Source organism: Phalacrocorax aristotelis, chromosome 12 (genome assembly GCF_949628215.1).
Source record: "Phalacrocorax aristotelis chromosome 12, bGulAri2.1, whole genome shotgun sequence".
Taxonomy (NCBI): Eukaryota; Metazoa; Chordata; class Aves; order Suliformes; family Phalacrocoracidae; genus Phalacrocorax; species Phalacrocorax aristotelis.
The window spans coordinates 17670712-17681525 of record NC_134287.1 but is presented as its reverse complement, the minus strand read 5'-3'; the positions used below and the strand labels follow the sequence as shown (position 1 = coordinate 17681525).

General features: G+C 39.8%; 1 long non-coding RNA gene across 1 annotated transcript; it reads right to left on the bottom strand.

The window, feature by feature from the left end:
• Window positions 1-309: 309 nt before the first annotated feature.
• LOC142063681 (uncharacterized) lies at window positions 310-10133 on the bottom strand. The gene is made up of 3 exons (XR_012662826.1): window positions 10092-10133; window positions 4873-4968; window positions 310-1613 (listed from the first exon to the last, which is right to left on the bottom strand). It is a non-coding gene; the product is annotated as an uncharacterized LOC142063681 (long non-coding RNA).
• Between the last annotated feature and the right edge of the window lie 681 nt (window positions 10134-10814).

Below are 10814 nucleotides of genomic sequence, written 5' to 3'. Positions count from 1 at the left end.
CACCCACATGGATTGATTGCAAGCATAGATGCCTGATTCATGAGCAAGCTTTTTATAAAATTATATTATTCATCAGCTTAGGGTATTAATCACTTTATATTTAAATTTTCTTCAGGGGCTTGTTATTTATTCTGTAGGTGTGTTTTAGCATGTTTTAATATGAAATTCACTTTAATTTAATGACCCCTAAAATATTTTCAGGTTTATTACTTACACTTAAAACTGAATTGAGATACATATATGCAATAACCAAGGAATGTAGTTTTGTAAATAGGATATTTGACTTTTACCTTTTTCAAAATTACAGCGCTGGCAACTCCTGCCTAAATGAATCATCTGAAGACTTAAAAATTAGGCACATAATTGTTACTCCGACATATCTATTTCAGTTGATGTTCAGCTGCCATTTCCATTTTAAGTCCCATTTTCATGGCCATATGATTTGATGTTTTAGATTATATGGGGCTTTACTTAGTACTCTTAACAAATAAGCATGGCAATTCAAAGTTAAACCACTCTGTAGTCAGGGCTGGTTCAAAAAGTGTCATTTAACAATAAAAGGATAAGATCTGTGTTCTGAGATTTTCATACAGATGGTGAAAAAGAACATGATAAAATTATGTTTAGATCAGTTCAGTTTGAATTTAACAACTGTGATGTTTTAACAGCATTTTAAACTAAGTATTTTGTTACTTGTATTCTGTTTCTTTTTTAATTAACTTTCAAACACTGCACCATTCCAACAGCTGGAATATGTATCATCAACCAGATAACATCAGTCTCTCATCCCTAGACAGATGGGTATTTAAACAGTCCAATACTAATTAGCTGCAATTAAAATCAGTGTTAGACAAAGAAAACATACAGTTTTTATACAGTGGTCCCAAATCTTTTGAGTAGGACCAGAGATATTTTTTAAAAGCTGAGCAATATAATCCCAAATTCTGTCTCATTTAACTCAGTGATAGCTGTCTTCTAACCCCGACTGGACAGAGGAATGAACCCTTCATACTCTGCTGTCATGTATATGTTAAATTTGTCAAAATTCCAGTGACATATAAAAGCCTTGTGAGAAAGTAATTAAATCCGATTGTTCTCAAGAGGATAAATTCCAGCTGTTAGAGTCTATTGTTCTACGAGGATTTGTGCATAATAAGCAAAAAATTAGTTGTCATATGAGAATTTTATGTATTTGTCACTGTTGCTCTGAGCGACACAAATCAGACTTCAGGCTGATATACTTGTGAAGATGGTGCATATAAAAGCAGGTGAGGTGATTATCAGACCATCTGAAACTACAGCCTCTTATTTTTGCCGCGTATGCCAACCGGGAATGTCACACCATGTATGAGTCCTGCTGCTTGCTGCCACAGCAGCACGTCCCACTTTTGGGACAGGGCCCCGGGTGACCAGTGGGAGAGCTTACAAATGTCTTCTGTACACAGGCATGTACATAGGTATAACGTGAAGCAATATTTATCCTCTCACTTTCCATGTGTAGTGGTGATAGGAAGGCATAGATGGACTGCAGAAATGATCCTGTTTTGATGATGAAAGTACTTGTCACAACTAGGTCAGAAGGCCAGGGAATCACACCATCACTGGTCTGAAAGCTGAGGAGCAATGTAAAGTCAGAAATCAAAAGATGTTACAGAGAACTAAAAGGCAACCTAGCTAGGAGCAAAGGAGTCAATACTGGAGTAAAATGTAACATCTCTGAGCTGAAGCCTGTGTGAGACACAGTTCAGGAAAAGTTGCCCACAAAAGAGATGCAGATGCTCGTAAAATGCAATCAACTGATTTTGTGTTTCTAATAACAATATTGTGAAAAAGACTAGGAATCTTTAAGGGGTACCTCTGCTCCCCTCTGAAGGAAACATCACTGTTCATCGTCAAGTAAACAAAAAGGGGCTTAGTGCAGCAACAGTCCAGAGTTTTCTGTCATTTTATTGCTGAGGAATTCCTTCTCATTTTTTCCATGAGGACTTTTAAAAAGGGATGATGCTCTTTTGCTGGCTGCTTGTACTCTAACACCAGGCAGGGAAGAAGCCCTTTCACTCCATGCACTGACCTGGGAGTCAGAGCATGCAGGGTGCCGTTATCAGTTTTTGTCACAGACTTCTGACAGCTTGGATGAGTTATTCAAGCTCTCTGTGCATCCTTTATTTCACATGATAAGAGGGCATGCATAATCTTTATCTATATGGCTATTTATTATTAATTGTGACGTGCCAGAAAGTGTAGCAGGCACCTTACAGAACCAAGGGAGATCTGTGTGCTCAGCTGGGCACGCCAAGCTGTGCTGTGCTCATTGTCCCTGTGGGACGCTGGCTGGATGCCACTACTGTGATAACTCATCTCAGGGCGAGGAGGAAGGATATTGTGGGCAGAGGTACCTGGGATGTGCCATGCTTCGTCGATTCACTTAATGCTTTCAGATATTATTACGAGTCATCGGGGAAGTTGAGAGCTTGCTGTGTACTGCCTTCAGGACAGAGGGTATCAGCCCCGAGGAGCAGAGAGTGCAGGGTGTAGTACAGACCCACCTTCATCTGTCTGTGCTGAAGGGTACGTGATAAGCTTGCCCTTCTAATGCACCCTAATTTCTGATCTTCCCACACTAGTGCATCAGACATAGTGTTTTGCCACTGATTAATCTGGCCCACTGGTTTGCAAAACCATTCACAAGGGAAAAAAAGATCACCAAGCTGAATCTTAATGTCCCCTTAGAAGATCTGCAGACGTGATTTGGTTCAATGTGAATGGCTTTTCCCACAAGTGCTTCCTGAGGGTGAACCTTATTTTAATAATTTAGGAAAAAAAAAACGGAAAAGAAAAATAGATCTCTCTTTTCTCTTTATATCCAAGACTTAATAAATGCACAGTCAAAACCCAGGTAAATTTTTAAGATCAAGTTAGTAAGTGTATGACATATTTCTGAAAATCAATAGCACTGGACTGATCACAGCTTTATCCAAAGGATGCTGCCAGGGTTTGATTTTTTTCCCTAGTTTTCCTTGCTTCTTGGCTCAACTCACAAGTGCTGCAGTTTGTTTTTGGTTTTTTTTTCCCTTGAGGGTGCACTCACAAGTGCCTGGGCATGGCAGATGAGAGCTGATCCCAGCCAAATGTAACATCATTGGCATCTAAGGGCCCGGATCTCCCTATCATAATCCCAAGTTTTCCACCTGTTCATCCAGTGTATATTTGCAGTCTGCTGGGATCACTTGGGCTGCAGATAAGAGGCTTTGGGGTGGAAAACTAGACAAGTTTGGTATCTTGGTGTCCAATACCCGTCCCTTTTCCGTTAGGGTCTTAATGGTCCAGGATCTCTGTATTTTGTGGCAGGTTTTCTGCCTGGGGTAGAAGCAGAGATGATTAGGTTCCCTTTACTCAACTTTATTTGGTGCTGAGCCCCTGTCCTCAGGTTTGACTTAGCAGCCCAGGCTTCTCTTGGCTACAGGCAAGTGGCAGAGCACCTTGCATATGTGTGGTGTTAATATAGGATCCCTCCTGCATGCATGTCTGTCTGTCTGCAGTGGCTGTCCTGGGGGAGGTGAGGAGACTTCCAGCAGCACTGCTCACTGCTGTCATTCTTTCCTACAAAGGGGAACCACAAACGCAGTCTTGGCTGCTCGTCCCTTCCCTCCTGATGCCTTCATTCACCTTGTTGTTGTAAAGAGAAACCCACTGGGAGCTGCAGCGACCCTACTGCGCTGATGTATTTGGGGTGGAGGGGGAAATTTCTGTCCCAGAAAGCTCCATAGATTGCTGCTCCCAAGGTTAATCCTACACAGGCACTGGGACTTTCACCAAAACCTGTGGTGCGGAGCGGGGAAGGAGACGTGCGATGCTGACACAGCTGATGAAACTTTTTCTGCAGTGGAGGGAAAAGGGCTGTGTGGTGGGCTGCAATCGTATATCATCAGCATTCATAGAACTAATTTCCTGCCAGGAACAGCCACTCAGCACTGAAAAATCGTAATTTCACAGTAGATTGCTATGCAAGTTGAAATAAACCCCTGAGGCAGTGCACCACATGCTCTGTCCTGAAGCGCAGCATGCAACCCCCAGGAAGCCTGCTAGAGGAGATACTGAACACTCTGGCTTAAATGGTCTTTCTTATATCTATAAATGCTTTTATATATATATGTAAATGTGTGTATATGAGAAGTAGATAAGTACCCCGTGAAATATAATTCCCCCCGAATGATAGCTATTATTAGAAAGAAATATTCCACCTCTGTACCATCTGGGTTAAAAAGCAACTTTAACAATCTAGTGTCACTAAACAAGCTGGCAGTGCATTTTTCTTATCTCTGCTGTCTCCAAACAAAAAATTAGTAAAGGATCCCTGATACTGAACAATCAAACGTGTTTACCAAAAGTGACTGTCAACTACACATGATTCTGCTTTTGATTTTGTAAAAAGATGACCTAAATGTCTTCCTTATAATTTACTGTTCAGCTTTCCCATGCACATATTTTTTGATAATAAGTATTTTAAAATATCCAGCATGGTCTTGCCACTGTATTTTCAACAGTATTTTGAGCAGATAAGTGAAGTCCTTACTGATGTCTATATTTTGCTGAGTCACATCTTTGCACTCAATTGCAGTGAACAGAGTAACAATCCCTCCTAGTACTAAGCATTTGGCTCTTTAAAAATAATGAAGAAAGCTGGAAAATTTTTGGTTTTTCACTTTTCATTTTTCTGTCAGATTCAGAAAATAAGAAGTAATTTTCCTGAATAAATCTTTTCTACAAGGCTTCTTTGCTCAGAGAGCTTTGTAAACACAGCTTGTAGAAGCAGTGCTATTGGGCTGAGTTTGGTTAAGACGTCAAAACCCACAATAAAATGAAATAATTAACTGGTAAGATGGATGCATTTCAGAAGTCATAAGAGCCAGGAATGCCTTCTGCCTGCACTGAAACTGGTGACACAACTAGTTATTTCTCATTGTAGCCCTGCACAGAACCAAACAGAAGAAAATAGTCTCACAAAATAATCTGGTATTAGAGGGACCTGGGACCCGTCTCTGGTACCAGTGCATATCACTCTTCTAAACCAGCATTAAATCACACATTTGGAGTCAAAGACCTTTCACTTAGGCAGCTCTTTAGCTGATATGATTTGTTTCAACTCTATGGATTGTTCATATATTTAAACTGAGCTATAATATTGCAGAGTTGATCTCACCAAATTTGCTGTGTCCTAATTCATCTTTGTGGTGAATGCTTACTTTAAATCTTAGCAAATAGCACATCTTTGAACATAACTGTGTCTGAAAGCCGAGGTCGAATATGAAACTTATTTTTTACCATTCTGGTAGCAGCAGCTACGATGTATGCTATTCTTTGTCAAAGATATGGAACCTTTATTTTTTTTCCAACTTATTTTAAATGGACCTAATTTTTGCTTGTACAAGGTGCCTTTTTCCATCTACTTCTCCATGATGCAATTCATTAAAAGAGTGTTGAGGGGCAAAGCTGGATGCTTGATTTTTTGACTATGCAACCCTTAACCACAACGAGGGCATGCAGCTAGATTACCAATGTGAAAACAGAGGTGTGAGTTTCTGCTATAAAAGTGGCAGGTGCATTGCATGTCTACAAAGGGAAACTGCTCTGTTTGGGAAGACTGCCATAAACACAACGGCCTAAGCAGTAAGGGTTACAATGAGCTCATATTTATTTTAATATTGTTTGCTTCTCTGCTCAAACAACTCCCTGGATTTTTTTGACCTCAAGTGCTCGTTCCAAAAAGGTGCTTATCTGTAAACACCACCTGCATGGTAGAGCACATCATGAGCCACCACTGCCACTGTATTGCTTTCTTATCATTCATAATGTGAAAATTTGATTGCCTATACAGCCAGCCTGCGGGCTGCCAGGCCTTGCAGATGGCAGACACACGTGTACACAACATTTGCATTTTATAGCTCTGATGAGTACAGTCAATAAATGAAGGCTTTTCCACCTCTGTCACTATCTTTGTACAAATTGCCTTTTTAGTAGTTTTTTTATCTCTATCCCTCTAATTTCCAGATGATACTGTTTTAAAATAAATGATACTATTTTTAAATGTTGTTACTTAATTTTGGCATTGGTAAGCAGTTGGATTTTCCTAGAACCAACATTTTCATGGTGTTATCTAGTGATTTAATGAATTCGCTTTCCTCCCTAGTGAAGGACTAACTTTCATCTTGTCTTACCTGTTACTGTGTTTGTGGCGAAAGTAACTTCTCCAATGTAATTCCTGGGTTTGTGTGGGTAGATGGTAGAGTCAGAGGTTAAAATCAGCTCTCCTTCTCATGCCTGTGGTGCCCTAGGGGTATGCAGTCACCACACTCTTGTCAGGGCATTTGCACAGGGACAGTGACGTGCAGCTCTGAAGGTGGTGACACCACTGATCGCAGTGTGAGCTGGAGCAAACCTGCATTTCATACCATGTGTCTGCTTTGGTTTAGGCATCACTATGCAGTGTTTCTAGAGTGAAGGTTTCCACTGGTTTATTGTCTGAACACTCAAGCATCTCCACTGACTTGTCTGAGGATGTTTAGAAGTGGTGAGGACATGATTACCACAAAAACAGTTTTTTCCATTGTCCTAGCTCTGAATAGGCAAATGGTTGAATCTCGGCAGAGACTGAAGAAGGAGAGATGTGAAACTCCTCGGACAGCAAAATATGCAAAGCTCAGCCCTGTTTTCATTTAAGCAGACTAACTCACTGAAATATTTTCTCTCTCTTTTGGCTCTTGAAAACCAGTTCCAATAAAATTGCAGCTTTGGGCATTAAAAAGGAAAGCTTTGCCTATTTACTTATTTGTTCAAATACCTATTCAGGTTTGATATATCAAATACACAAGAGGGGTCTTTATATCACTTTCTGTATAGAGGAGTCATACCAGTCATGTAGACTTGAACAGACAGCAGTTTCCACAGGTTTTGTTACATAAAAATATATGAACAGCGATTACACCAAAGGTCTGACTACTTCAGTCCACTCTCCTTGACAGCACCCATAGGCAAAGAGCAAGAACAGACCAAGCACAGATGATTTCCCCACTCAAGCACTCCCAGTTTCTGACCACTCTCAGCTTCAGATGTGGTTTCCATGATTTAATAACCCTCAGTGGATTTCTACTCCATGAACTTGTTTGATTTCCTCTTAAGCCAGTGTAAATCTTTAGCATCTACAACATCATCATTCATGATTTTATAGACCTTGTCACCTGCCTCTCTTCTGGAAGAGTCCAAGCTGATTTGATGGTTTCCCTTGTGGGAGCTGAGAATGATTGCCACTTTGTTATTCTTCAGATCATTTCCAGTTACATAAAGAATAAATGCTACAGGTGAATAGTAGATCATCTAGCAATTTTCCCCTGTGAATTATTCTATGCTGGGAAATGGGAGATGTATGATTATCTTACATCACTCAAAAATCCTGGAGCAACTTTTTATCAAGCTTTCTTGCTCCTTCAAGATATAGTGATTAATCTATGGGTATTGGACTTTAAATTGCCATTGCATAAATGTCTTGGCCATCAGAGGAATGGTACATTTTGGTATGTACAGTGTTTACAGGATAGAGAAAATATACATTCTGGAAAATTATTTTTTACAGTGCAAGTGTTGTAAGGATATTCAGGTTGTTGGACCCAATAGAGGGGTCATTCTCAAAGAATAATATCTACTTTTTATTATTGATCTGATAAGAGATTGTAAGCACTACTACTACCAAAACTGTGTTCAGGGACAAATAAATTAAACAGCGTATGAGTTGCCAGAACAGATAATGGTTCTGTCCCCTTGCCCACATGTCAATCCATAGAGATCTGGGGAATCTAACTGCCCAAGTGCTCTTTTACACTTCACATGACCATTATTTACATGCCTAAATGGTATTTCAATCATCTTACTGAGGACTTTGAATATCATAATTATACCCCCTGGTTTAAAGCTGGGCTGAAAGTTTATTTTAATTGCTACCACTATAGTAGTTAAATAAATGCCTGTCCTCTGAGCAGTGTGCACTGTCTTACATATTTGCTATAGAACTTGCTATTGTGTCCCTTCTCCTTTGAAAAGAATTAAAGAAATTTTAAATTAGCATAAGGCTATGAAGAAACCAAAGTCTGTAAAACTGGTGGCACACGAATAATAGCTTCCAGCAATATAGTCTGTTAGGCATAAGTCTACACAAACTGACGCAGACAGTTATGTTTTGGCCTATCTTCTGGCCTAGCCAGGCATAAACCACATCTTCTTTGCAAGCAATGTAGACGTACTAATTCAAACCCAAGGAAATGTGATGGCTCTAATGTGGCTATCCAGGCTTTGGTGTAAAGCAGGCTTATGTCTAGTCAGGTTCGTGTCAGGGTGGAGCAAACATGATTGCCTTCACTTGCTGTTTAGACATGCCTGCGTGTGTTCAAGAGATCACAGAGTAAAGCGTATGACTGGGTCAGAGCCAGCACTCTAGCTCTTTGTACCCACAAGCCTTCAGGGTAACTAAAATCAAATTAGCATTTTGCGATCAGGCCTGTTTACATTAAAAAAGTAGAAAAAGGCTAAGTTGGGGTGCCTGGCCATGGTTAATATTTTTACTCTTAGACCATTTCTTTTTTGCTACCTGAAAATGACATTTTTGTTTAAAAAATAAACACAGTAAAAAAAATAAAGGCAGGAGGAAGGAAATGTGTTTATCTTTGCCAGCAGCTTTGCATTGCCATAGCAAATGTGACGCAATAATTCTAGCATCCACTAGAATAGCATCACATTTGCTGCTGAGAGTATGATCACTCATTTTTATGGGAGAAAAACAGGAGCTTTTCCCTATGTTAAGTTCTCATTTTCTTAATTTCATTCACTGGCTGGTACCAGACTCTATAAATTGGACATTTCTCTTTTCAAGCTGTGCATGGATGTACATTCTGATTCTACCATTAAACTTCAAGGAAAAAATTTGACCCAACCATGTCAGCACATTTTTATGAGTAAAATCCCAGAGTCTCTTATTCAAACTCTTGGTAGCTTATGAGTTTATATGCAGCTTTGGTAAGGGCTTTTAAATAAGTGAATGTATTTTAAAACAGTTTTTGTCAGAATTCTGTATTATTACATTTTTCCAGTTCTGTTGATTTTTATGTAATCTTCTCATTTCCTCCCTCTGGCCTGTAAAACTGAGCCTCACTGCTATGCTCCTCATAGAGCAAAAACTGGCCAACTTTAGTTCAAACGAGCTGTTTGACTGACTCTATCCTGAGAGTGCCCACATGCCAAAAATGCACTTGGTAATTATTTGTGTCTCCTAAATCTTCTTTCCCTCATATTTTTCCATGCCATTGAAACCCTTTTTTGACCTAGATATGTGCCTCAATTTAAGAGAGTTTTCTTGTATGCTGTGGTTGCCCTTGACCTTGTATACATTTTATTTTCTTCTATATAACATGTAGGCAGTCTATACACGGCATGCTAAGGAGGAGCCTTATGGCTTGCCTTTCTACAAAATAAACACAAATTACAATACAAGCCCCTAATTCAGTCCCATAGCATAAAAATGCCCCCAGCATTCATCTGGAGAGCTTTGCCTTGTGCTTTTCTAGGGGTGGGTAAAGGCTAAAGCTTAAGGAAGTAGAGCTCATCAATGGTTAACACCATCTCTCTGACACGTAAATGCAGACCAACACCACTCAAATGCTTCTGGGTTTTGAGTAGTCTTCCCACATGTATATGCCCCTAAAAATAAAACCAAACCCAAACCACAAATGGAGTAAGCCCTCTGAGAATCTGCAGGTAACAAACACAGAGTTTTTAAATTTACTCCAGTGCTAAGAACCATACTGCCAATGCTCATTCAGTTTTCTTGCTTCTCCCAGCATGAGCAATAACAGCCGTGGGCCAAACCTGTGTTAACTTTACGCATACAGAGTAAAATCAGAGTAGATACAGCTTCTTTTCTACTGAAAAAACTCTGTACATTTTCAGGTCCCTTCTTTAGCTGAATACTTTCATTCTGTTTCATTTCCAGGAGCAGCTGTCTACAGTCCCCAGAGAGCGTGTGGGCCCCATAAGTAATAAGTACTCACTGTGTAAGTCTTTAGGTCATTGAGTCCCTGCTCCAAAGTGCTCAAGATGAGTAATAGTGTAGTATTAAACAGTGCCACCCCTATATAATTGTGTGCTTCATATGATCCTAAATGGTGACCCCATGGACTTAGATGACTTCCATTCACTTAGGGACATCTTTCAAGGAGCAGATGACTCCCTGTTCCTTGAACAGTAGTTTGGCAGCTCACCTATGGGCAATGTCTTAATCTCTTCAGTTAACTTCCATCTGGGTCCACGGAGAACACAACTTTATTCACACAGCTATAAGACTCTCTGATTTACAATCTGCTCCTGCAAGATAACCTCTCCCTAATTGGGTGTGTTGTGGGTTTTTCTTTGGGCAATGACTCTAGTTATCACTTTGCAGTCTGCCTGAAAAAGGGCCTAGAACCTCTTAATAAACACTTTGTCTAGGTTTCCTGTCTCCTCTGTCACTGAATGACTAATTACTAATTTCCAGCTATGAAGAATTTACATTACATCCTACTTCTTAACCCCAAGGGTATTTCCTTGAATTTATGTGCTTTAGATTTCTGCAGACATATTCATGCTCCTGCAAAGGCTTCACTGAACACCTGCCTGAAATAAACAGCAGTTTTCCAACCAACCATTTTTAAATATTTGACATCAGTCATAGAGATTAAGAAATTTGTCTCTGAGTGCTCTGCTAAACCTAATGTGTCAGATTGTTCTTATATATT